Source organism: Brachionichthys hirsutus, chromosome 7, assembly GCF_040956055.1.
Source record: "Brachionichthys hirsutus isolate HB-005 chromosome 7, CSIRO-AGI_Bhir_v1, whole genome shotgun sequence".
Taxonomy (NCBI): Eukaryota; Metazoa; Chordata; class Actinopteri; order Lophiiformes; family Brachionichthyidae; genus Brachionichthys; species Brachionichthys hirsutus.
In genome coordinates, this window is record NC_090903.1 from 1,854,770 (window position 1) to 1,876,242 (window position 21,473).

The 21,473-nt window shown below is 41.9% G+C and overlaps 67 pseudogenes; all 67 read left to right on the forward strand.

Annotated features, from left to right (window-relative positions):
• The first annotated feature begins 98 nt into the window (after nt 1-98).
• LOC137896870 (5S ribosomal RNA) lies at nt 99-217 on the forward strand (annotated as a pseudogene).
• Nucleotides 218-413: 196 nt separating this feature from the next.
• LOC137897806 (5S ribosomal RNA) lies at nt 414-532 on the forward strand (annotated as a pseudogene).
• A 196-nt stretch (nt 533-728) lies between these two features.
• LOC137897414 (5S ribosomal RNA) lies at nt 729-847 on the forward strand (annotated as a pseudogene).
• Nucleotides 848-1,043: 196 nt separating this feature from the next.
• Nucleotides 1,044-1,162, forward strand: LOC137897051 (5S ribosomal RNA; annotated as a pseudogene).
• Nucleotides 1,163-1,358: 196 nt separating this feature from the next.
• On the forward strand, nt 1,359-1,477 carry LOC137897444 (5S ribosomal RNA; annotated as a pseudogene).
• A 196-nt stretch (nt 1,478-1,673) lies between these two features.
• Nucleotides 1,674-1,792, forward strand: LOC137896511 (5S ribosomal RNA; annotated as a pseudogene).
• Nucleotides 1,793-1,987: 195 nt separating this feature from the next.
• On the forward strand, nt 1,988-2,106 carry LOC137897684 (5S ribosomal RNA; annotated as a pseudogene).
• Nucleotides 2,107-2,301: 195 nt separating this feature from the next.
• Nucleotides 2,302-2,420, forward strand: LOC137896657 (5S ribosomal RNA; annotated as a pseudogene).
• Nucleotides 2,421-2,616: 196 nt separating this feature from the next.
• Nucleotides 2,617-2,735, forward strand: LOC137897531 (5S ribosomal RNA; annotated as a pseudogene).
• A 195-nt stretch (nt 2,736-2,930) lies between these two features.
• On the forward strand, nt 2,931-3,049 carry LOC137897147 (5S ribosomal RNA; annotated as a pseudogene).
• Nucleotides 3,050-3,244: 195 nt separating this feature from the next.
• Nucleotides 3,245-3,363, forward strand: LOC137896861 (5S ribosomal RNA; annotated as a pseudogene).
• Nucleotides 3,364-3,559: 196 nt separating this feature from the next.
• On the forward strand, nt 3,560-3,678 carry LOC137897268 (5S ribosomal RNA; annotated as a pseudogene).
• Nucleotides 3,679-3,874: 196 nt separating this feature from the next.
• On the forward strand, nt 3,875-3,993 carry LOC137897052 (5S ribosomal RNA; annotated as a pseudogene).
• Nucleotides 3,994-4,189: 196 nt separating this feature from the next.
• Nucleotides 4,190-4,308, forward strand: LOC137896670 (5S ribosomal RNA; annotated as a pseudogene).
• Nucleotides 4,309-4,503: 195 nt separating this feature from the next.
• On the forward strand, nt 4,504-4,622 carry LOC137897685 (5S ribosomal RNA; annotated as a pseudogene).
• Nucleotides 4,623-4,817: 195 nt separating this feature from the next.
• LOC137896669 (5S ribosomal RNA) lies at nt 4,818-4,936 on the forward strand (annotated as a pseudogene).
• Nucleotides 4,937-5,132: 196 nt separating this feature from the next.
• Nucleotides 5,133-5,251, forward strand: LOC137897533 (5S ribosomal RNA; annotated as a pseudogene).
• Nucleotides 5,252-5,446: 195 nt separating this feature from the next.
• Nucleotides 5,447-5,565, forward strand: LOC137896985 (5S ribosomal RNA; annotated as a pseudogene).
• Nucleotides 5,566-5,760: 195 nt separating this feature from the next.
• Nucleotides 5,761-5,879, forward strand: LOC137897318 (5S ribosomal RNA; annotated as a pseudogene).
• A 196-nt stretch (nt 5,880-6,075) lies between these two features.
• LOC137897468 (5S ribosomal RNA) lies at nt 6,076-6,194 on the forward strand (annotated as a pseudogene).
• A 196-nt stretch (nt 6,195-6,390) lies between these two features.
• LOC137897808 (5S ribosomal RNA) lies at nt 6,391-6,509 on the forward strand (annotated as a pseudogene).
• A 196-nt stretch (nt 6,510-6,705) lies between these two features.
• On the forward strand, nt 6,706-6,824 carry LOC137897222 (5S ribosomal RNA; annotated as a pseudogene).
• A 196-nt stretch (nt 6,825-7,020) lies between these two features.
• LOC137896872 (5S ribosomal RNA) lies at nt 7,021-7,139 on the forward strand (annotated as a pseudogene).
• Nucleotides 7,140-7,335: 196 nt separating this feature from the next.
• LOC137897809 (5S ribosomal RNA) lies at nt 7,336-7,454 on the forward strand (annotated as a pseudogene).
• A 196-nt stretch (nt 7,455-7,650) lies between these two features.
• Nucleotides 7,651-7,769, forward strand: LOC137897329 (5S ribosomal RNA; annotated as a pseudogene).
• Nucleotides 7,770-7,965: 196 nt separating this feature from the next.
• On the forward strand, nt 7,966-8,084 carry LOC137896772 (5S ribosomal RNA; annotated as a pseudogene).
• A 196-nt stretch (nt 8,085-8,280) lies between these two features.
• LOC137897289 (5S ribosomal RNA) lies at nt 8,281-8,399 on the forward strand (annotated as a pseudogene).
• A 197-nt stretch (nt 8,400-8,596) lies between these two features.
• LOC137897435 (5S ribosomal RNA) lies at nt 8,597-8,715 on the forward strand (annotated as a pseudogene).
• Nucleotides 8,716-8,911: 196 nt separating this feature from the next.
• LOC137897835 (5S ribosomal RNA) lies at nt 8,912-9,030 on the forward strand (annotated as a pseudogene).
• Nucleotides 9,031-9,226: 196 nt separating this feature from the next.
• LOC137897613 (5S ribosomal RNA) lies at nt 9,227-9,345 on the forward strand (annotated as a pseudogene).
• Nucleotides 9,346-9,542: 197 nt separating this feature from the next.
• Nucleotides 9,543-9,661, forward strand: LOC137896348 (5S ribosomal RNA; annotated as a pseudogene).
• Nucleotides 9,662-9,857: 196 nt separating this feature from the next.
• Nucleotides 9,858-9,976, forward strand: LOC137897422 (5S ribosomal RNA; annotated as a pseudogene).
• Nucleotides 9,977-10,172: 196 nt separating this feature from the next.
• On the forward strand, nt 10,173-10,291 carry LOC137897434 (5S ribosomal RNA; annotated as a pseudogene).
• A 196-nt stretch (nt 10,292-10,487) lies between these two features.
• Nucleotides 10,488-10,606, forward strand: LOC137897290 (5S ribosomal RNA; annotated as a pseudogene).
• A 197-nt stretch (nt 10,607-10,803) lies between these two features.
• LOC137897436 (5S ribosomal RNA) lies at nt 10,804-10,922 on the forward strand (annotated as a pseudogene).
• Nucleotides 10,923-11,118: 196 nt separating this feature from the next.
• Nucleotides 11,119-11,237, forward strand: LOC137897327 (5S ribosomal RNA; annotated as a pseudogene).
• A 196-nt stretch (nt 11,238-11,433) lies between these two features.
• Nucleotides 11,434-11,552, forward strand: LOC137897172 (5S ribosomal RNA; annotated as a pseudogene).
• A 196-nt stretch (nt 11,553-11,748) lies between these two features.
• LOC137896906 (5S ribosomal RNA) lies at nt 11,749-11,867 on the forward strand (annotated as a pseudogene).
• Nucleotides 11,868-12,063: 196 nt separating this feature from the next.
• Nucleotides 12,064-12,182, forward strand: LOC137896709 (5S ribosomal RNA; annotated as a pseudogene).
• Nucleotides 12,183-12,378: 196 nt separating this feature from the next.
• Nucleotides 12,379-12,497, forward strand: LOC137896593 (5S ribosomal RNA; annotated as a pseudogene).
• Nucleotides 12,498-12,693: 196 nt separating this feature from the next.
• Nucleotides 12,694-12,812, forward strand: LOC137897580 (5S ribosomal RNA; annotated as a pseudogene).
• A 196-nt stretch (nt 12,813-13,008) lies between these two features.
• LOC137897097 (5S ribosomal RNA) lies at nt 13,009-13,127 on the forward strand (annotated as a pseudogene).
• Nucleotides 13,128-13,323: 196 nt separating this feature from the next.
• Nucleotides 13,324-13,442, forward strand: LOC137897075 (5S ribosomal RNA; annotated as a pseudogene).
• Nucleotides 13,443-13,638: 196 nt separating this feature from the next.
• Nucleotides 13,639-13,757, forward strand: LOC137897330 (5S ribosomal RNA; annotated as a pseudogene).
• Nucleotides 13,758-13,953: 196 nt separating this feature from the next.
• Nucleotides 13,954-14,072, forward strand: LOC137896773 (5S ribosomal RNA; annotated as a pseudogene).
• Nucleotides 14,073-14,268: 196 nt separating this feature from the next.
• LOC137897291 (5S ribosomal RNA) lies at nt 14,269-14,387 on the forward strand (annotated as a pseudogene).
• A 197-nt stretch (nt 14,388-14,584) lies between these two features.
• Nucleotides 14,585-14,703, forward strand: LOC137897437 (5S ribosomal RNA; annotated as a pseudogene).
• Nucleotides 14,704-14,899: 196 nt separating this feature from the next.
• On the forward strand, nt 14,900-15,018 carry LOC137897836 (5S ribosomal RNA; annotated as a pseudogene).
• Nucleotides 15,019-15,214: 196 nt separating this feature from the next.
• On the forward strand, nt 15,215-15,333 carry LOC137897614 (5S ribosomal RNA; annotated as a pseudogene).
• A 196-nt stretch (nt 15,334-15,529) lies between these two features.
• LOC137896594 (5S ribosomal RNA) lies at nt 15,530-15,648 on the forward strand (annotated as a pseudogene).
• A 196-nt stretch (nt 15,649-15,844) lies between these two features.
• On the forward strand, nt 15,845-15,963 carry LOC137897544 (5S ribosomal RNA; annotated as a pseudogene).
• Nucleotides 15,964-16,159: 196 nt separating this feature from the next.
• On the forward strand, nt 16,160-16,278 carry LOC137897581 (5S ribosomal RNA; annotated as a pseudogene).
• Nucleotides 16,279-16,787: 509 nt separating this feature from the next.
• On the forward strand, nt 16,788-16,906 carry LOC137896682 (5S ribosomal RNA; annotated as a pseudogene).
• Nucleotides 16,907-17,101: 195 nt separating this feature from the next.
• On the forward strand, nt 17,102-17,220 carry LOC137897377 (5S ribosomal RNA; annotated as a pseudogene).
• Nucleotides 17,221-17,416: 196 nt separating this feature from the next.
• LOC137896710 (5S ribosomal RNA) lies at nt 17,417-17,535 on the forward strand (annotated as a pseudogene).
• Nucleotides 17,536-17,731: 196 nt separating this feature from the next.
• Nucleotides 17,732-17,850, forward strand: LOC137896595 (5S ribosomal RNA; annotated as a pseudogene).
• Nucleotides 17,851-18,046: 196 nt separating this feature from the next.
• LOC137897592 (5S ribosomal RNA) lies at nt 18,047-18,165 on the forward strand (annotated as a pseudogene).
• A 196-nt stretch (nt 18,166-18,361) lies between these two features.
• On the forward strand, nt 18,362-18,480 carry LOC137897098 (5S ribosomal RNA; annotated as a pseudogene).
• Nucleotides 18,481-18,676: 196 nt separating this feature from the next.
• LOC137897076 (5S ribosomal RNA) lies at nt 18,677-18,795 on the forward strand (annotated as a pseudogene).
• A 196-nt stretch (nt 18,796-18,991) lies between these two features.
• Nucleotides 18,992-19,110, forward strand: LOC137897331 (5S ribosomal RNA; annotated as a pseudogene).
• Nucleotides 19,111-19,306: 196 nt separating this feature from the next.
• LOC137896774 (5S ribosomal RNA) lies at nt 19,307-19,425 on the forward strand (annotated as a pseudogene).
• Nucleotides 19,426-19,621: 196 nt separating this feature from the next.
• LOC137897292 (5S ribosomal RNA) lies at nt 19,622-19,740 on the forward strand (annotated as a pseudogene).
• Nucleotides 19,741-19,937: 197 nt separating this feature from the next.
• Nucleotides 19,938-20,056, forward strand: LOC137897438 (5S ribosomal RNA; annotated as a pseudogene).
• Nucleotides 20,057-20,252: 196 nt separating this feature from the next.
• LOC137897837 (5S ribosomal RNA) lies at nt 20,253-20,371 on the forward strand (annotated as a pseudogene).
• Nucleotides 20,372-20,567: 196 nt separating this feature from the next.
• On the forward strand, nt 20,568-20,686 carry LOC137897615 (5S ribosomal RNA; annotated as a pseudogene).
• A 196-nt stretch (nt 20,687-20,882) lies between these two features.
• LOC137896596 (5S ribosomal RNA) lies at nt 20,883-21,001 on the forward strand (annotated as a pseudogene).
• A 196-nt stretch (nt 21,002-21,197) lies between these two features.
• LOC137897557 (5S ribosomal RNA) lies at nt 21,198-21,316 on the forward strand (annotated as a pseudogene).
• Nucleotides 21,317-21,473: the final 157 nt, after the last annotated feature.

The window sequence follows — 21,473 nt, forward strand, 5'->3', positions numbered from 1 at the left end:
TGTTTTAGTTGTCTGGTTAAAGAAAGTTGCCTTTGTTGCTGAAGTTGTTTAAAATTGTGACAAATCTATATATACTATGTTTTCTATACTGTATTCCAGTTCACGGCCGTACCTGCCTGGGAGTGCCCAATCTCGTCAGATCTTGGAAGCCAAGCAGGCACGGGCCTGGTTAGTACATGTGCAGGAGACTCACTTGGAATACCAGGTGCTGTGGGCTTTTAAATTGGTCAGAATTTTGGATTTAAAGAAAAAAAATCTACCTGGGATGAATGCGATCATGGAATTCAGGACTTGACAACTGATTGTAGAAAAATGTGCTTTAGTTGTCTGGTTAAAGAAAGTTGCCTTTGTTGCTGAAGTTGTTTAAAATTGTGACAACTCTATATATACTATGTTTTCTATACTGTACTCCAGCTCACGGCCATACCTGCCTGGGAGTGCCCAATCTCATCAGATCTTGGAAGCCAAGCAGGCAAGGGCCTGGTCAGTACATGTGCAGGAGACTCACTTGGAATACCAGGTGCTGTGGGCTTTTAAATTGGTCAGAATTTTGGATTTAAAGAAAAAAAATCTACCTGGGATGAACGCGATCTTGGAATTCAGGACTTGACGACTGATTGTAGAAAAATGTGCTTTAGTTGTCTGGTTAAAGAAAGTTGCCTTTGTTGCTGAAGTTGTTTAAAATTGTGACAAATCTATATATACCATGTTTTCTGTACTGTACTCCAGCTCACGGCCGTACCTGCCCGGGAGTGCCCAATTTCATCAGATCTTGGAAGCCAAGCAGGCACGGGCCTGGTTAGTACATGTGCAGGAGACTCACTTGGGATACCAGGTGCCGTGATCTTTTAAATTGGTCAGAATTTTGAATTTAAAGAAAAAAAATCTACCTGGGATGAATGTGATCATGGAATTCAGGACTTGACAACTGATTGTAGAAAAATGTGCTTTAGTTGTCTGGTTAAAGAAAGTTGCCTTTGTTGCTGAAGTTGTTTAAAATTGTGACAAATCTCTATATACTATGTTTTCTATACTGTACTCCAGCTCACGGCCATACCTGCCTGGGAGTGCCTAAGCTCGTCAGATCTTGGAAGCCAAGCAGGCACGGGCCTGGTTAGTACATGTGCAGGAGACTCACTTGGAATACCGGGTGCTGTGAGCCTTTAAATTGGTCAGAATTTTGAATTGACAGAATTTTTTTTTACCTGGGATGAATGCGATCATGGAATTCAGGACTTGACGACTGATTGTAGAAAAATGTGTTTTCGTTGTCTGGTTAAAGAAAGTTGCCTTTGTTGCTGAAGTTGTTTAAAATTGTGACAAATCTATATATACTATGTTTTCTATGCCGTGCTCTAGCTCACGGCCATACCTGCCTGGGAGTGCCCAATCTCATCATATCTTGGAAGCCGAGCAGGCATGGGCCTGGTTAGTACATGTGCAGGAGACTCACTTGGGATACCAGGTGCTGTGAGCTTTTAAATTGGTCAGAATTTTGAATTTAAAGAAAAAAAATCTACCTGGGATGAATGTGATCATGGAATTCAGGACTTGACGACTGATTGTAGAAAAATGTGCTTTCGTTGTCTGGTTAAAGAAAGTTGCCTTTGTTGCTGAAGTTGTTTAAAATTGTGACAAATCTATATATACTATGTTTTCTATACTGTACTCCAGCTCACGGCCATACCTGCCTGGGAGTGCCCAATCTCATCAGATCTTGGAAGCCAAGCGGGCGAGGGCCTGGTCAGTACATGTGCAGGAGACTCACTTGGAATGCCAGGTGCTGTGAGCTTTTAAATTGGTCAGAATTTTGAATTTAAAGAAAAAAATCTTCCTGGGATGAATGCGATCATGGAATTCAGGACTTGACGACTGATTGTAGAAAAATGTGTTTTAGTTGTCTGGTTCAAGAAAGTTGCCTTTGTTGCTGAAGTTGTTTAAAATTGTGACAAATCTATATATACTATGTTTTCTATACTGTACTCCAGCTCACGGCCATACCTGCCTGGGAGTGCCCAATCTCGTCAGATCTTGGAAGCCAAGCAGGCACGGGCCTGGTTAGTACATGTGCGGGAGACTCACTTGGAATACCAGGTGCTGTGAGCTTTTAAATTGGTCAGAATTTTGAATTGACAGAATTCTTTTTACCTGGGATGAATGCGATCATGGAATTCAGGACTTGACGACTGATTGTAGAAAAATGTGTTTTAGTTGTCTGGTTCAAGAAAGTTGCCTTTGTTGCTGAAGTTGTTTAAAATTGTGACAAATCTATATATACTATGTTTTCTATACTGTACTCCAGCTCACGGCCATACCTGCCTGGGAGTGCCCAATCTCGTCAGATCTTGGAAGCCAAGCAGGCATGGGCCTGGTTAGTACATGTGCAGGAGACTCACTTGGAATACCAGGTGCTGTGAGCTTTTAAATTGGTCAGAATTTTGAATTGACAGAAAAAAAATCTTCCTGGGATGAATGCGATCATGGAATTCAGGACTAGACGACTGATTGTAGAAAAATGTGTTTTAGTTGTCTGGTTTAAGAAAGTTGCCTTTGTTGCTGAAGTTGTTTAAAATTGTGACAAATCTATATATACTATGTTTTCTATACTGTACTCCAGCTCACGGCCATACCTGCCTGGGAGTGCCCAATCTCGTCAGATCTTGGAAGCCAAGCAGGCACGGGCCTGGTTAGTACATGTGCAGGAGACTCACTTGGAATACCAGGTGCTGTGAGCTTTTAAATTGGTCAGAATTTTGAATTTAAAGAAAAAAATCTTCCTGGGATGAATGCGATCATGGAATTCAGGACTTGACGACTGATTGTAGAAAAATGTGTTTTAGTTGTCTGGTTCAAGAAAGTTGCCTTTGTTGCTGAAGTTGTTTAAAATTGTGACAAATCTATATATACTATGTTTTCTATACTGTACTCCAGCTCACGGCCATACCTGCCTGGGAGTGCCCAATCTCGTCGTATCTTGGAAGCCAAGCAGGCACGGGCCTGGTTAGTACATGTGCAGGAGACTTGCTCGGAATACCAGGTGCTGTGAGCTTTTAAATTGGTCAGAATTTTGAATTTAAAGAAAAAAATCTTCCTGGGATGAATGCGATCATGGAATTCAGGACTTGACGACTGATTGTAGAAAAATGTGTTTTAGTTGTCTGGTTAAAGAAAGTTGCCTTTGTTGCTGAAGTTGTTTAAAATTGTGACAAATCTATATATACTATGTTTTCTATACTGTATTCCAGTTCACGGCCGTACCTGCCTGGGAGTGCCCAATCTCATCAGATCTTGGAAGCCAAGCAGGCAAGGGCCTGGTCAGTACATGTGCAGGAGACTCACTTGGAATACCAGGTGCTGTGGGCTTTTAAATTGGTCAGAATTTTGGATTTAAAGAAAAAAAATCTACCTGGGATGAACGCGATCTTGGAATTCAGGACTTGACGACTGATTGTAGAAAAATGTGCTTTAGTTGTCTGGTTAAAGAAAGTTGCCTTTGTTGCTGAAGTTGTTTAAAATTGTGACAAATCTATATATACCATGTTTTCTGTACTGTACTCCAGCTCACGGCCGTACCTGCCCGGGAGTGCCCAATCTCATCAGATCTTGGAAGCCAAGCAGGCACGGGCCTGGTTAGTACATGTGCAGGAGACTCACTTGGGATACCAGGTGCCGTGATCTTTTAAATTGGTCAGAATTTTGAATTTAAAGAAAAAAAATCTACCTGGGATGAATGTGATCATGGAATTCAGGACTTGACAACTGATTGTAGAAAAATGTGCTTTTGTTGTCTGGTTAAAGAAAGTTGCCTTTGTTGCTGAAGTTGTTTAAAATTGTGACAAATCTCTATATACTATGTTTTCTATACTGTACTCCAGCTCACGGCCATACCTGCCTGGGAGTGCCTAAGCTCGTCAGATCTTGGAAGCCAAGCAGGCACGGGCCTGGTTAGTACATGTGCAGGAGACTCACTTGGAATACCGGGTGCTGTGAGCCTTTAAATTGGTCAGAATTTTGAATTGACAGAATTTTTTTTTACCTGGGATGAATGCGATCATGGAATTCAGGACTTGACGACTGATTGTAGAAAAATGTGTTTTCGTTGTCTGGTTAAAGAAAGTTGCCTTTGTTGCTGAAGTTGTTTAAAATTGTGACAAATCTATATATACTATGTTTTCTATGCCGTGCTCTAGCTCACGGCCATACCTGCCTGGGAGTGCCCAATCTCATCAGATCTTGGAAGCCAAGCGGGCGAGGGCCTGGTCAGTACATGTGCGGGAGACTCACTTGGAATGCCAGGTGCTGTGAGCTTTTAAATTGGTCAGAATTTTGAATTTAAAGAAAAAAATCTTCCTGGGATGAATGCGATCATGGAATTCAGGACTTGACGACTGATTGTAGAAAAATGTGTTTTAGTTGTCTGGTTCAAGAAAGTTGCCTTTGTTGCTGAAGTTGTTTAAAATTGTGACAAATCTATATATACTATGTTTTCTATACTGTACTCCAGCTCACGGCCATACCTGCCTGGGAGTGCCCAATCTCGTCAGATCTTGGAAGCCAAGCAGGCACGGGCCTGGTTAGTACATGTGCGGGAGACTCACTTGGAATACCAGGTGCTGTGAGCTTTTAAATTGGTCAGAATTTTGAATTGACAGAATTCTTTTTACCTGGGATGAATGCGATCATGGAATTCAGGACTTGACGACTGATTGTAGAAAAATGTGTTTTAGTTGTCTGGTTCAAGAAAGTTGCCTTTGTTGCTGAAGTTGTTTAAAATTGTGACAAATCTATATATACTATGTTTTCTATACTGTACTCCAGCTCACGGCCATACCTGCCTGGGAGTGCCCAATCTCGTCAGATCTTGGAAGCCAAGCAGGCATGGGCCTGGTTAGTACATGTGCAGGAGACTCACTTGGAATACCAGGTGCTGTGAGCTTTTAAATTGGTCAGAATTTTGAATTGACAGAAAAAAAATCTTCCTGGGATGAATGCGATCATGGAATTCAGGACTAGACGACTGATTGTAGAAAAATGTGTTTTAGTTGTCTGGTTTAAGAAAGTTGCCTTTGTTGCTGAAGTTGTTTAAAATTGTGACAAATCTATATATACTATGTTTTCTATACTGTACTCCAGCTCACGGCCATACCTGCCTGGGAGTGCCCAATCTCGTCAGATCTTGGAAGCCAAGCAGGCACGGGCCTGGTTAGTACATGTGCAGGAGACTCACTTGGAATACCAGGTGCTGTGAGCTTTTAAATTGGTCAGAATTTTGAATTTAAAGAAAAAAATCTTCCTGGGATGAATGCGATCATGGAATTCAGGACTTGACGACTGATTGTAGAAAAATGTGTTTTAGTTGTCTGGTTCAAGAAAGTTGCCTTTGTTGCTGAAGTTGTTTAAAATTGTGACAAATCTATATATACTATGTTTTCTATACTGTACTCCAGCTCACGGCCATACCTGCCTGGGAGTGCCCAATCTCGTCATATCTTGGAAGCCAAGCAGGCACGGGCCTGGTTAGTACATGTGCAGGAGACTTGCTCGGAATACCAGGTGCTGTGAGCTTTTAAATTGGTCAGAATTTTGAATTTAAAGAAAAAAATCTTCCTGGGATGAATGCGATCATGGAATTCAGGACTTGACGACTGATTGTAGAAAAATGTGTTTTAGTTGTCTGGTTAAAGAAAGTTGCCTTTGTTGCTGAAGTTGTTTAAAATTGTGACAAATCTATATATACTATGTTTTCTATACTGTATTCCAGTTCACGGCCGTACCTGCCTGGGAGTGCCCAATCTCGTCAGTTCTTGGAAGCCAAGCAGGCACGGGCCTGGTTAGTACATGTGCAGGAGACTCACTTGGAATACCAGGTGCTGCGAGCTTTTAAATTGGTCAGAATTTTGAATTGACAGAAAAAAAATCTACCTGGGATGAATGCGATCATGGAATTCAGGACTTGACGACTGATTGTATAAAAATGTGTTGTAGTTGTCTGGTTAAAGAAAGTTGCCTTTGTTGCTGAAGCTGTTTAAAATTGTGACAAATCTATATATACTATGTTTTCTATACTGTACTCCAGCTCGCGGCCGTACCTGCCTGGGAGTGCCCAATCTCACCAGACCTTGGAAGCCAAGCAGGTGCGGGCCTGGTCAGTACATGTGCAGGAGACTCGCTTGGAATACCGGGTGCTGTGAGCTTTTAAATTGGTCAGAATTTTGGATTTAAAGAAAAAAAATCTACCTGGGATGAATGCGATCATGGAATTCAGGACTTGACGACTGATTGTAGAAAAATGTGCTTTAGTTGTCTGGTTAAAGAAAGTTGCCTTTGTTGCTGAAGTTGTTTAAAATTGTGACAAATCTATATATACTATGTTTTCTATACTGTACTCCAGCTCACGGCCATACCTGCCTGGGAGTGCCCAATCTCATCAGATCTTGGAAGCCAAGCAGGCAAGGGCCTGGTCAGTACATGTGCAGGAGACTCACTTGGAATACCAGGTGCTGTGGGCTTTTAAATTGGTCAGAATTTTGGATTTAAAGAAAAAAAATCTACCTGGGATGAACGCGATCATGGAATTCAGGACTTGACGACTGATTGTAGAAAAATGTGCTTTAGTTGTCTGGTTAAAGAAAGTTGCCTTTGTTGCTGAAGTTGTTTAAAATTGTGACAAATCTATATATACCATGTTTTCTGTACTGTACTCCAGCTCACGGCCATACCTGCCCGGGAGTGCCCAATCTCATCAGATCTTGGAAGCCAAGCAGGCACGGGCCTGGTTAGTACATGTGCAGGAGACTCACTTGGGATGCCAGGTGCTGTGATCTTTTAAATTGGTCAGAATTTTGAATTTAAAGAAAAAAAATCTACCTGGGATGAATGTGATCATGGAATTCAGGACTTGACGACTGATTGTAGAAAAATGTGTTTTAGTTGTCTGGTTAAAGAAAGTTGCCTTTGTTGCTGAAGTTGTTTAAAATTGTGACAAATCTATATATACTATGTTTTCTATACTGTATTCCAGTTCACGGCCGTACCTGCCTGGGAGTGCCCAATCTCGTCAGATCTTGGAAGCCAAGCAGGCACGGGCCTGGTTAGTACATGTGCAGGAGACTCACTTGGAATACCAGGTGCTGTGGGCTTTTAAATTGGTCAGAATTTTGGATTTAAAGAAAAAAAATCTACCTGGGATGAATGCGATCATGGAATTCAGGACTTGACAACTGATTGTAGAAAAATGTGCTTTAGTTGTCTGGTTAAAGAAAGTTGCCTTTGTTGCTGAAGTTGTTTAAAATTGTGACAACTCTATATATACTATGTTTTCTATACTGTACTCCAGCTCACGGCCATACCTGCCTGGGAGTGCCCAATCTCATCAGATCTTGGAAGCCAAGCAGGCAAGGGCCTGGTCAGTACATGTGCAGGAGACTCACTTGGAATACCAGGTGCTGTGGGCTTTTAAATTGGTCAGAATTTTGGATTTAAAGAAAAAAAATCTACCTGGGATGAATGCGATCATGGAATTCAGGACTTGACGACTGATTGTATAAAAATGTGTTGTAGTTGTCTGGTTAAAGAAAGTTGCCTTTGTTGCTGAAGTTGTTTAAAATTGTGACAAATCTATATATACTATGTTTTCTATACCGTGCTCCAGCTCGCGGCCATACCTGCCTGGGAGTGCCCAGTCTCGCCAGACCTTGGAAGCCAAGCAGGCGCGGGCCTGGTCAGTACATGTGCAGGAGACTCACTTGGAATACCAGGTGCTGTGAGCTTTTAAATTGGTCAGAATTTTGGATTTAAAGAAAAAAAATCTACCTGGGATGAATGCGATCATGGAATTCAGGACTTGACGACTGATTGTAGAAAAATGTGCCTTAGTTGTCTGGTTAAAGAAAGTTGCTGAAGTTGCTGAAGTTGTTTAAAATTGTGACAAATCTATATATACTATGTTTTCTATACTGTACTCCAGCTCATGGCCATACCTGCCTGGGGGTGCCCAATCTCATCAGATCTTGGAAGCCAAGCAGGCAAGGGCCAGGTCAGTACATGTGCAGGGGACTCACTTGGAATACCAGGTGCTGTGGGCTTTTAAATTGGTCAGAATTTTGGATTTAAAGAAAAAAAATCTACCTGGGATGAATGCGATCATGGAATTCAGGACTTGACGACTGATTGTAGAAAAATGTGTTTTAGTTGTCTGGTTAAAGAAAGTTGCCTTTGTTGCTGAAGTTGTTTAAAATTGTGACAAATCTATATATACTATGTTTTCTATACTGTGCTCCAGCTCACGGCCATACCCGCCTGGGAGTGCCCAATCTCGTCAGATCTTGGAAGCCAAGCAGGCACGGGCCTGGTTAGCGCATGTGCAGGAGACTCACTTGGAATACCAGGTGCTGTGAGCTTTTAAATTGGTCAGAATTTTGAATTGACAGAAAAAAAAATCTACCTGGGATGAATGTGATCATGGAATTCAGGACTTGACAACTGATTGTAGAAAAATGTGTTTTAGTTGTCTGGTTAAAGAAAGTTGCCTTTGTTGCTGAAGTTGTTTAAAATTGTGACAAATCTATATATACTATGTTTTCTATACTGTATTCCAGTTCACGGCCGTACCTGCCTGGGAGTGCCCAATCTCGTCAGATCTTGGAAGCCAAGCAGGCACGGGCCTGGTTAGCACATGTGCAGGAGACTCACTTGGAATACCAGGTGCTGCGAGCTTTTAAATTGGTCAGAATTTTGGATTTAAAGAAAAAAAATCTACCTGGGATGAATGCGATCATGGAATTCAGGACTTGACAACTGATTGTAGAAAAATGTGCTTTAGTTGTCTGGTTCAAGAAAGTTGCCTTTGTTGCTGAAGTTGTTTAAAATTGTGACAAATCTATATATACTATGTTTTCTATACTGTACTCCAGCTCACGGCCATACCTGCCTGGTAGTGCCCAATCTCATCAGATCTTGGAAGCCAAGCGGGCAAGGGCCTGGTCAGTACATGTGCAGGAGACTCACTTGGAATACCAGGTGCTGTGGGCTTTTAAATTGGTCAGAATTTTGGATTTAAAGAAAAAAAATCTACCTGGGATGAACGCGATCATGGAATTCAGGACTTGACGACTGATTGTAGAAAAATGTGCTTTAGTTGTCTGGTTAAAGAAAGTTGCCTTTGTTGCTGAAGTTGTTTAAAATTGTGACAAATCTATATATACTATGTTTTCTATGCTGCACTCCAGCTCACGGCCATACCTGCCTGGGAGTGCCCAATCTCATCAGATCTTGGAAGCCAAGCAGGCACGGGCCTGGTCAGTACATGTGCAGGAGACTCACTTGGAATACCAGGTGCTGTGAGCTTTTAAATTGGTCAGAATTTTGGATTTAAAGAAAAAAAAATCTTCCTGGGATGAATGCGATCATGGAATTCAGGACTTGACGACTGATTGTAGAAAAATGTGTTTTAGTTGTCTGGTTTAAGAAAGTTGCCTTTGTTGCTGAAGTTGTTTAAAATTGTGACAAATCTATATATACTATGTTTTCTATACTGTACTCCAGCTCACGGCCATACCTGCCTGGGAGTGCCCAATCTCGTCAGATCTTGGAAGCCAAGCAGGCACGGGCCTGGTTGGTACATGTGCAGGAGACTCACTTGGAATACCAGGTGCTGTGAGCTCTTAAATTGGTCAGAATTTTGAATTGACAGAAAAAAAATCTACCTGGGATGAATGCGATCATGGAATTCAGGACTTGACGACTGATTGTATAAAAATGTGTTGTAGTTGTCTGGTTAAAGAAAGTTGCCTTTGTTGCTGAAGTTGTTTAAAATTGTGACAAATCTATATATACTATGTTTTCTATACCGTGCTCCAGCTCGTGGCCATACCTGCCTGGGAGTGCCCAGTCTCGCCAGACCTTGGAAGCCAAGCAGGCGCGGGCCTGGTCAGTACATGTGCAGGAGACTCACTTGGAATACCAGGTGCTGTGAGCTTTTAAATTGGTCAGAATTTTGGATTTAAAGAAAAAAAATCTACCTGGGATGAATGCGATCATGGAATTCAGGACTTGACGACTGATTGTAGAAAAATGTGCCTTAGTTGTCTGGTTAAAGAAAGTTGCTGAAGTTGCTGAAGTTGTTTAAAATTGTGACAAATCTATATATACTATGTTTTCTATACTGTACTCCAGCTCATGGCCATACCTGCCTGGGGGTGCCCAATCTCATCAGATCTTGGAAGCCAGGCAGGCAAGGGCCAGGTCAGTACATGTGCAGGGGACTCACTTGGAATACCAGGTGCTGTCGGCTTTTAAATTGGTCAGAATTTTGGATTTAAAGAAAAAAAATCTACCTGGGATGAATGCGATCATGGAATTCAGGACTTGACGACTGATTGTAGAAAAATGTGTTTTAGTTGTCTGGTTAAAGAAAGTTGCCTTTGTTGCTGAAGTTGTTTAAAATTGTGACAAATCTATATATACTATGTTTTCTATACTGTGCTCCAGCTCACGGCCATACCCGCCTGGGAGTGCCCAATCTCGTCAGATCTTGGAAGCCAAGCAGGCACGGGCCTGGTTAGCGCATGTGCAGGAGACTCACTTGGAATACCAGGTGCTGTGAGCTTTTAAATTGGTCAGAATTTTGAATTGACAGAAAAAAAAATCTACCTGGGATGAATGTGATCATGGAATTCAGGACTTGACGACTGATTGTAGAAAAATGTGTTTTAGTTGTCTGGTTAAAGAAAGTTGCCTTTGTTGCTGAAGTTGTTTAAAATTGTGACAAATCTATATATACTATGTTTTCTATACCGTATTCCAGTTCACGGCCGTACCTGCCTGGGAGTGCCCAATCTCGTCAGATCTTGGAAGCCAAGCAGGCACGGGCCTGGTTAGCACATGTGCAGGAGACTCACTTGGAATACCAGGTGCTGCGAGCTTTTAAATTGGTCAGAATTTTGAATTGACAGAAAAAAAATCTACCTGGGATGAATGCGATCATGGAATTCAGGACTTGACGACTGATTGTATAAAAATGTGTTGTGGTTGTCTGGTTAAAGAAAGTTGCCTTTGTTGCTGAAGTTGTTTAAAATTGTGACAAATCTATATATACTATGTTTTCTATACCGTACTCCAGCTCGCGGCCGTACCTGCCTGGGAGTGCCCAATCTCACCAGACCTTGGAAGCCAAGCAGGTGCGGGCCTGGTTAGTACATGTGCAGGAGACTCACTTGGAATACCAGGTGCTGTGAGCTTTTAAATTGGTCAGAATTTTGGATTTAAAGAAAAAAAATCTACCCGGGATGAATGCGATCATGGAATTCAGGAATTGACGACTGATTGTAGAAAAATGTGCTTTAGTTGTCTGGTTAAAGAAAGTTGCCTTTGTTGCTGAAGTTGTTTAAAATTGTGACAAATCTATATATACTATGTTTTCTATACTGTACTCCAGCTCACGGCCATACCTGCCTGGGAGTGCCCAATCTCATCAGATCTTGGGAGCCGAGCAGGCAAGGGCCTGGTCAGTACATGTGCAGGAGACTCACTTGGAATACCAGGTGCTGTGGGCTTTTAAATTGGTCAGAATTTTGGATTTAAAGAAAAAAAATCTACCTGGGATGAATGCGATCATGGAATTCAGGACTTGACGACTGATTGTAGAAAAATGTGCTTTAGTTGTCTGGTTAAAGAAAGTTGCCTTTGTTGCTGAAGTTGTTTAAAATTGTGACAAATCTATATATACCATGTTTTCTGTACTGTACTCCAGCTCACGGCCATACCTGCCCGGGAGTGCCCAATCTCGTCAGATCTTGGAAGCCAAGCGGGCACGGGCCTGGTTAGTACATGTGCAGGAGACTCGCTTGGAATACCAGGTGCTGTGAGCTTTTAAATTGGTCAGAATTTTGAATTGACAGAAAAAAAATCTACCTGGGATGAATGCGATCATGGAATTCAGGACTTGACGACTGATTGTAGAAGAATGTGTTTTCGTTGTCTGGTTAAAGAAAGTTGCCTTTGTTGCTGAAGTTGTTTAAAATTGTGACAAATCTATATATACTATGTTTTCTATACTGTACTCCAGCTCACGGCCATACCTGCCTGGGAGTGCCCAGTCTCGTCAGATCTTGGAAGCCAAGCAGGCATGGGCCTGGTTAGTACATGTGCAGGGGGCTCACTCGGAATACCAGGTGCTGTGAGCTTTTAAATTGGTCAGAATTTTGAATTGACAGAAAAAAAATCTTCCTGGGATGAATGCGATCATGGAATTCAGGACTTGACGACTGATTGTAGAAAAATGTGTTTTAGTTGTCTGGTTTAAGAAAGTTGCCTTTGTTGCTGAAGTTGTTTAAAATTGTGACAAATCTATATATACTATGTTTTCTATACTGTACTCCAGCTCACGGCCATACCTGCCTGGGAGTGCCCAATCTCATCAGATCTTGGGAGCCAAGCAGGCAAGGGCCTGGTCAGTACATGTGCAGGAGACTCACTTGGAATACCAGGTGCTGTGGGCTTTTAAATTGGTCAGAATTTTGGATTTAAAGAAAAAAAATCTACCTGGGATGAATGCGATCATGGAATTCAGGACTTGACGACTGATTGTAGAAAAATGTGCTTTAGTTGTCTGGTTAAAGAAAGTTGCCTTTGTTGCTGAAGTTGTTTAAAATTGTGACAAATCTATATATACCATGTTTTCTGTACTGTACTCCAGCTCACGGCCATACCTGCCCGGGAGTGCCCAATCTCATCAGATCTTGGAAGCCAAGCGGGCACGGGCCTGGTTAGTACATGTGCAGGAGACTCGCTTGGAATACCAGGTGCTGTGAGCTTTTAAATTGGTCAGAATTTTGAATTGACAGAAAAAAAATCTACCTGGGATGAATGCGATCATGGAATTCAGGACTTGACGACTGATTGTAGAAGAATGTGTTTTCGTTGTCTGGTTAAAGAAAGTTGCCTTTGTTGCTGAAGTTGTTTAAAATTGTGACAAATCTATATATACTATGTTTTCTATACTGTACTCCAGCTCACGGCCGTACCTGCCTGGGAGTGCCCAGTCTCGTCAGATCTTGGAAGCCAAGCAGGCATGGGCCTGGTTAGTACATGTGCAGGGGGCTCACTCGGAATACCAGGTGCTGTGAGCTTTTAAATTGGTCAGAATTTTGAATTGACAGAAAAAAAATCTTCCTGGGATGAATGCGATCATGGAATTCAGGACTTGACGACTGATTGTAGAAAAATGTGTTTTAGTTGTCTGGTTTAAGAAAGTTGCCTTTGTTGCTGAAGTTGTTTAAAATTGTGACAAATCTATATATACTATGTTTTCTATACTGTACTCCAGCTCACGGCCATACCTGCCTGGGAGTGCCCAATCTCGTCAGATCTTGGAAGCCAGGCAGGCACGGGCCTGGTTGGTACATGTGCAGGAGACTCACTTGGAATACCAGGTGCTGTGAGCTCTTAAATTGGTCAGAATTTTGAATTGACAGAAAAAAAATCTACCTGGGATGAATGCGATCATGGAATTCAGGACTTGACGACTGATTGTATAAAAATGTGTTGTAGTTGTCTGGTTAAAGAAAGTTGCCTTTGTTGCTGAAGTTGTTTAAAATTGTGACAAATCTATATATACTATGTTTTCTATACCGTGCTCCAGCTCGCGGCCATACCTGCCTGGGAGTGCCCAGTCTCGCCAGACCTTGGAAGCCAAGCAGGCGCGGGCCTGGTCAGTACATGTGCAGGAGACTCACTTGGAATACCAGGTGCTGTGAGCTTTTAAATTGGTCAGAATTTTGGATTTAAAGAAAAAAAATCTACCTGGGATGAATGCGATCATGGAATTCAGGACTTGACGACTGATTGTAGAAAAATGTGCCTTAGTTGTCTGGTTAAAGAAAGTTGCTGAAGTTGCTGAAGTTGTTTAAAATTGTGACAAATCTATATATACTATGTTTTCTATACTGTACTCCAGCTCATGGCCATACCTGCCTGGGGGTGCCCAATCTCATCAGATCTTGGAAGCCAAGCAGGCAAGGGCCAGGTCAGTACATGTGCAGGGGACTCACTTGGAATACCAGGTGCTGTGGGCTTTTAAATTGGTCAGAATTTTGGATTTAAAGAAAAAAAATCTACCTGGGATGAATGCGATCATGGAATTCAGGACTTGACGACTGATTGTAGAAAAATGTGTTTTAGTTGTCTGGTTAAAGAAAGTTGCCTTTGTTGCTGAAGTTGTTTAAAATTGTGACAAATCTATATATACTATGTTTTCTATACTGTGCTCCAGCTCACGGCCATACCCGCCTGGGAGTGCCCAATCTCGTCAGATCTTGGAAGCCAAGCAGGCACGGGCCTGGTTAGCGCATGTGCAGGAGACTCACTTGGAATACCAGGTGCTGTGAGCTTTTAAATTGGTCAGAATTTTGAATTGACAGAAAAAAAAATCTACCTGGGATGAATGTGATCATGGAATTCAGGACTTGACAACTGATTGTAGAAAAATGTGTTTTAGTTGTCTGGTTAAAGAAAGTTGCCTTTGTTGCTGAAGTTGTTTAAAATTGTGACAAATCTATATATACTATGTTTTCTATACTGTATTCCAGTTCACGGCCGTACCTGCCTGGGAGTGCCCAATCTCGTCAGATCTTGGAAGCCAAGCAGGCACGGGCCTGGTTAGCACATGTGCAGGAGACTCACTTGGAATACCAGGTGCTGCGAGCTTTTAAATTGGTCAGAATTTTGGATTTAAAGAAAAAAAATCTACCTGGGATGAATGCGATCATGGAATTCAGGACTTGACAACTGATTGTAGAAAAATGTGCTTTAGTTGTCTGGTTCAAGAAAGTTGCCTTTGTTGCTGAAGTTGTTTAAAATTGTGACAAATCTATATATACTATGTTTTCTATACTGTACTCCAGCTCACGGCCATACCTGCCTGGTAGTGCCCAATCTCATCAGATCTTGGAAGCCAAGCGGGCAAGGGCCTGGTCAGTACATGTGCAGGAGACTCACTTGGAATACCAGGTGCTGTGGGCTTTTAAATTGGTCAGAATTTTGGATTTAAAGAAAAAAAATCTACCTGGGATGAACGCGATCATGGAATTCAGGACTTGACGACTGATTGTAGAAAAATGTGCTTTAGTTGTCTGGTTAAAGAAAGTTGCCTTTGTTGCTGAAGTTGTTTAAAATTGTGACAAATCTATATATACTATGTTTTCTATGCTGCACTCCAGCTCACGGCCATACCTGCCTGGGAGTGCCCAATCTCATCAGATCTTGGAAGCCAAGCAGGCACGGGCCTGGTCAGTACATGTGCAGGAGACTCACTTGGAATACCAGGTGCTGTGAGCTTTTAAATTGGTCAGAATTTTGGATTTAAAGAAAAAAAATCTACCCGGGATGAATGCGATCATGGAATTCAGGAATTGACGACTGATTGTAGAAAAATGTGCTTTAGTTGTCTGGTTAAAGAAAGTTGCCTTTGTTGCTGAAGTTGTTTAAAATTGTGACAAATCTATATATACTATGTTTTCTATACTGTACTCCAGCTCACGGCCATACCTGCCTGGGAGTGCCCAATCTCATCAGATCTTGGGAGCCAAGCAGGCAAGGGCCTGGTCAGTACATGTGCAGGAGACTCACTTGGAATACCAGGTGCTGTGGGCTTTTAAATTGGTCAGAATTTTGGATTTAAAGAAAAAAAATCTACCTGGGATGAATGCGATCATGGAATTCAGGACTTGACGACTGATTGTAGAAAAATGTGCTTTAGTTGTCTGGTTAAAGAAAGTTGCCTTTGTTGCTGAAGTTGTTTAAAATTGTGACAAATCTATATATACCATGTTTTCTGTACTGTACTCCAGCTCACGGCCATACCTGCCCGGGAGTGCCCAATCTCATCAGATCTTGGAAGCCAAGCGGGCACGGGCCTGGTTAGTACATGTGCAGGAGACTCACTTGGAATACCAGGTGCTGTGAGCTTTTAAATTGGTCAGAATTTTGAATTGACAGAAAAAAAATCTACCTGGGATGAATGCGATCATGGAATTCAGGACTTGACGACTGATTGTAGAAGAATGTGTTTTCGTTGTCTGGTTAAAGAAAGTTGCCTTTGTTGCTGAAGTTGTTTAAAATTGTGACAAATCTATATATACTATGTTTTCTATGCCGTGCTCTAGCTCACGGCCATACCTGCCTGGGAGTGCCCAATCTCATCGGATCTTGGAAGCCAAGCAGGCGTGGGCCTGGTTAGTACATGTGCAGGAGACTCACTTGGAATACCAGGTGCTGTGAGCTTTTAAATTGGTCAGAATTTTGAATTGACAGAATTTTTTTTTACCTGGGATGAATGCGATCATGGAATTCAGGACTTGACAACTGATTGTAGAAAAATGTGCTTTAGTTGTCTGGTTAAAGAAAGTTGCATTTGTAGCTGAAGTTGTTGAAAATTGGACAAATCTATAAATACCATGTTTTCTATGTAGGCATTCAGCTCACAGCCACACCTACCTGGGAGTGCCCTGTCTCATCAGATCTTGGAAGCCAAGCAGGCATGGGCCTGGTTAGTACATGTGCAGGAGACTCACTTGGAATACCAGTTGCTGTGAGCTTTTAAATTGGTCAGAATTTTGAATTGACAGAAAAAAAATCTACCTGGGATGAGTGCGATCATGGAATTCAGGACTTGACGACTGATTGTAGAAAAATGTGTTTTAGTTGTCTGGTTAAAGAAAGTTGCATTTGTTGCTGAAGTTGTTGAAAATTGGACAAATCTATAAATACCATGTTTTCTATATAGTCATTCAGCTCACGGCCATACCTGCCTGGGAGTGCCCAATCTCGTCAGATCTTGGAAGCCAAGCAGGCATGGGCCTGGTTAGTACATGTGCAGGAGACTCACTTGGAATACCAGGTGCTGTGAGCTTTTAAATTGGTCAGAATTTTGAATTTAAAGAAAAAAATCTTCCTGGGATGAATGCGATCATGGAATTCAGGACTTGACGACTGATTGTAGAAAAATGTGTTTTAGTTGTCTGGTTAAAGAAAGTTGCCTTTGTTGCTGAAGTTGTTTAAAATTGTGACAAATCTATATATACTATGTTTTCTATACTGTATTCCAGCTCATGGCCACACCTGCCTGGGAGTGCCCAATCTCATCAGATCTTGGAAGCCAAGCAGGCATGGGCCTGGTTAGGACATGTGCAGGAGACTCACTTGGAATGCCAGGTGCTTTGAGCTTTTAAATTGGTCAGAATTTTGAATTGACAGAAAAAAAATCTACCTGGGATGAATGCGATCATGGAATTCAGGACTTGACGACTGATTGTAGAAAAATGTGTTTTAGTTGTCTGGTTAAAGAAAGTTGCCTTTGTTGCTGAAGTTGTTTAAAATTTTGACAAATCTATATATACTATTTTTTCTATACTGTGCTCCGGCTCACGGCCATACCTGCCTGGGAGTGCCCAGTCTCGTCAGATCTTGGAAGCCAAGCAGGCATGGGCCTGGTTAGTACATGTGCAGGGGGCTCACTCGGAATACCAGGTGCTGTGAGCTTTTAAATTGGTCAGAATTTTGAATTGACAGAAAAAAAATCTTCCTGGGATGAATGCGATCATGGAATTCAGGACTTGACGACTGATTGTAGAAAAATGTGTTTTAGTTGTCTGGTTTAAGAAAGTTGCCTTTGTTGCTGAAGTTGTTTAAAATTGTGACAAATCTATATATACTATGTTTTCTATACTGTACTCCAGCTCACGGCCATACCTGCCTGGGAGTGCCCAATCTCATCAGATCTTGGGAGCCAAGCAGGCAAGGGCCTGGTCAGTACATGTGCAGGAGACTCACTTGGAATACCAGGTGCTGTGGGCTTTTAAATTGGTCAGAATTTTGGATTTAAAGAAAAAAAATCTACCTGGGATGAATGCGATCATGGAATTCAGGACTTGACGACTGATTGTAGAAAAATGTGCTTTAGTTGTCTGGTTAAAGAAAGTTGCCTTTGTTGCTGAAGTTGTTTAAAATTGTGACAAATCTATATATACCATGTTTTCTGTACTGTACTCCAGCTCACGGCCATACCTGCCCGGGAGTGCCCAATCTCATCAGATCTTGGAAGCCAAGCGGGCACGGGCCTGGTTAGTACATGTGCAGGAGACTCGCTTGGAATACCAGGTGCTGTGAGCTTTTAAATTGGTCAGAATTTTGAATTGACAGAAAAAAAATCTACCTGGGATGAATGCGATCATGGAATTCAGGACTTGACGACTGATTGTAGAAGAATGTGTTTTCGTTGTCTGGTTAAAGAAAGTTGCCTTTGTTGCTGAAGTTGTTTAAAATTGTGACAAATCTATATATACTATGTTTTCTATACTGTACTCCAGCTCACGGCCGTACCTGCCTGGGAGTGCCCAGTCTCGTCAGATCTTGGAAGCCAAGCAGGCATGGGCCTGGTTAGTACATGTGCAGGGGGCTCACTCGGAATACCAGGTGCTGTGAGCTTTTAAATTGGTCAGAATTTTGAATTGACAGAAAAAAAATCTTCCTGGGATGAATGCGATCATGGAATTCAGGACTTGACGACTGATTGTAGAAAAATGTGTTTTAGTTGTCTGGTTTAAGAAAGTTGCCTTTGTTGCTGAAGTTGTTTAAAATTGTGACAAATCTATATATACTATGTTTTCTATACTGTACTCCAGCTCACGGCCATACCTGCCTGGGAGTGCCCAATCTCGTCAGATCTTGGAAGCCAGGCAGGCACGGGCCTGGTTGGTACATGTGCAGGAGACTCACTTGGAATACCAGGTGCTGTGAGCTCTTAAATTGGTCAGAATTTTGAATTGACAGAAAAAAAATCTACCTGGGATGAATGCGATCATGGAATTCAGGACTTGACGACTGATTGTATAAAAATGTGTTGTAGTTGTCTGGTTAAAGAAAGTTGCCTTTGTTGCTGAAGTTGTTTAAAATTGTGACAAATCTATATATACTATGTTTTCTATACCGTGCTCCAGCTCGCGGCCATACCTGCCTGGGAGTGCCCAGTCTCGCCAGACCTTGGAAGCCAAGCAGGCGCGGGCCTGGTCAGTACATGTGCAGGAGACTCACTTGGAATACCAGGTGCTGTGAGCTTTTAAATTGGTCAGAATTTTGGATTTAAAGAAAAAAAATCTACCTGGGATGAATGCGATCATGGAATTCAGGACTTGACGACTGATTGTAGAAAAATGTGCCTTAGTTGTCTGGTTAAAGAAAGTTGCTGAAGTTGCTGAAGTTGTTTAAAATTGTGACAAATCTATATATACTATGTTTTCTATACTGTACTCCAGCTCATGGCCATACCTGCCTGGGGGTGCCCAATCTCATCAGATCTTGGAAGCCAAGCAGGCAAGGGCCAGGTCAGTACATGTGCAGGGGACTCACTTGGAATACCAGGTGCTGTGGGCTTTTAAATTGGTCAGAATTTTGGATTTAAAGAAAAAAAATCTACCTGGGATGAATGCGATCATGGAATTCAGGACTTGACGACTGATTGTAGAAAAATGTGTTTTAGTTGTCTGGTTAAAGAAAGTTGCCTTTGTTGCTGAAGTTGTTTAAAATTGTGACAAATCTATATATACTATGTTTTCTATACTGTGCTCCAGCTCACGGCCATACCCGCCTGGGAGTGCCCAATCTCGTCAGATCTTGGAAGCCAAGCAGGCACGGGCCTGGTTAGCGCATGTGCAGGAGACTCACTTGGAATACCAGGTGCTGTGAGCTTTTAAATTGGTCAGAATTTTGAATTGACAGAAAAAAAAATCTACCTGGGATGAATGTGATCATGGAATTCAGGACTTGACAACTGATTGTAGAAAAATGTGTTTTAGTTGTCTGGTTAAAGAAAGTTGCCTTTGTTGCTGAAGTTGTTTAAAATTGTGACAAATCTATATATACTATGTTTTCTATACTGTATTCCAGTTCACGGCCGTACCTGCCTGGGAGTGCCCAATCTCGTCAGATCTTGGAAGCCAAGCAGGCACGGGCCTGGTTAGCACATGTGCAGGAGACTCACTTGGAATACCAGGTGCTGCGAGCTTTTAAATTGGTCAGAATTTTGGATTTAAAGAAAAAAAATCTACCTGGGATGAATGCGATCATGGAATTCAGGACTTGACAACTGATTGTAGAAAAATGTGCTTTAGTTGTCTGGTTCAAGAAAGTTGCCTTTGTTGCTGAAGTTGTTTAAAATTGTGACAAATCTATATATACTATGTTTTCTATACTGTACTCCAGCTCACGGCCATACCTGCCTGGTAGTGCCCAATCTCATCAGATCTTGGAAGCCAAGCGGGCAAGGGCCTGGTCAGTACATGTGCAGGAGACTCACTTGGAATACCAGGTGCTGTGGGCTTTTAAATTGGTCAGAATTTTGGATTTAAAGAAAAAAAATCTACCTGGGATGAACGCGATCATGGAATTCAGGACTTGACGACTGATTGTAGAAAAATGTGCTTTAGTTGTCTGGTTAAAGAAAGTTGCCTTTGTTGCTGAAGTTGTTTAAAATTGTGACAAATCTATATATACTATGTTTTCTATGCTGCACTCCAGCTCACGGCCATACCTGCCTGGGAGTGCCCAATCTCATCAGATCTTGGAAGCCAAGCAGGCACGGGCCTGGTCAGTACATGTGCAGGAGACTCACTTGGAATACCAGGTGCTGTGAGCTTTTAAATTGGTCAGAATTTTGGATTTAAAGAAAAAAAATCTACCCGGGATGAATGCGATCATGGAATTCAGGAATTGACGACTGATTGTAGAAAAATGTGCTTTAGTTGTCTGGTTAAAGAAAGTTGCCTTTGTTGCTGAAGTTGTTTAAAATTGTGACAAATCTATATATACTATGTTTTCTATACTGTACTCCAGCTCACGGCCATACCTGCCTGGGAGTGCCCAATCTCATCAGATCTTGGGAGCCAAGCAGGCAAGGGCCTGGTCAGTACATGTGCAGGAGACTCACTTGGAATACCAGGTGCTGTGGGCTTTTAAATTGGTCAGAATTTTGGATTTAAAGAAAAAAAATCTACCTGGGATGAATGCGATCATGGAATTCAGGACTTGACGACTGATTGTAGAAAAATGTGCTTTAGTTGTCTGGTTAAAGAAAGTTGCCTTTGTTGCTGAAGTTGTTTAAAATTGTGACAAATCTATATATACCATGTTTTCTGTACTGTACTCCAGCTCACGGCCATACCTGCCCGGGAGTGCCCAATCTCATCAGATCTTGGAAGCCAAGCGGGCACGGGCCTGGTTAGTACATGTGCAGGAGACTCACTTGGAATACCAGGTGCTGTGAGCTTTTAAATTGGTCAGAATTTTGAATTGACAGAAAAAAAATCTACCTGGGATGAATGCGATCATGGAATTCAGGACTTGACGACTGATTGTAGAAGAATGTGTTTTCGTTGTCTGGTTAAAGAAAGTTGCCTTTGTTGCTGAAGTTGTTTAAAATTGTG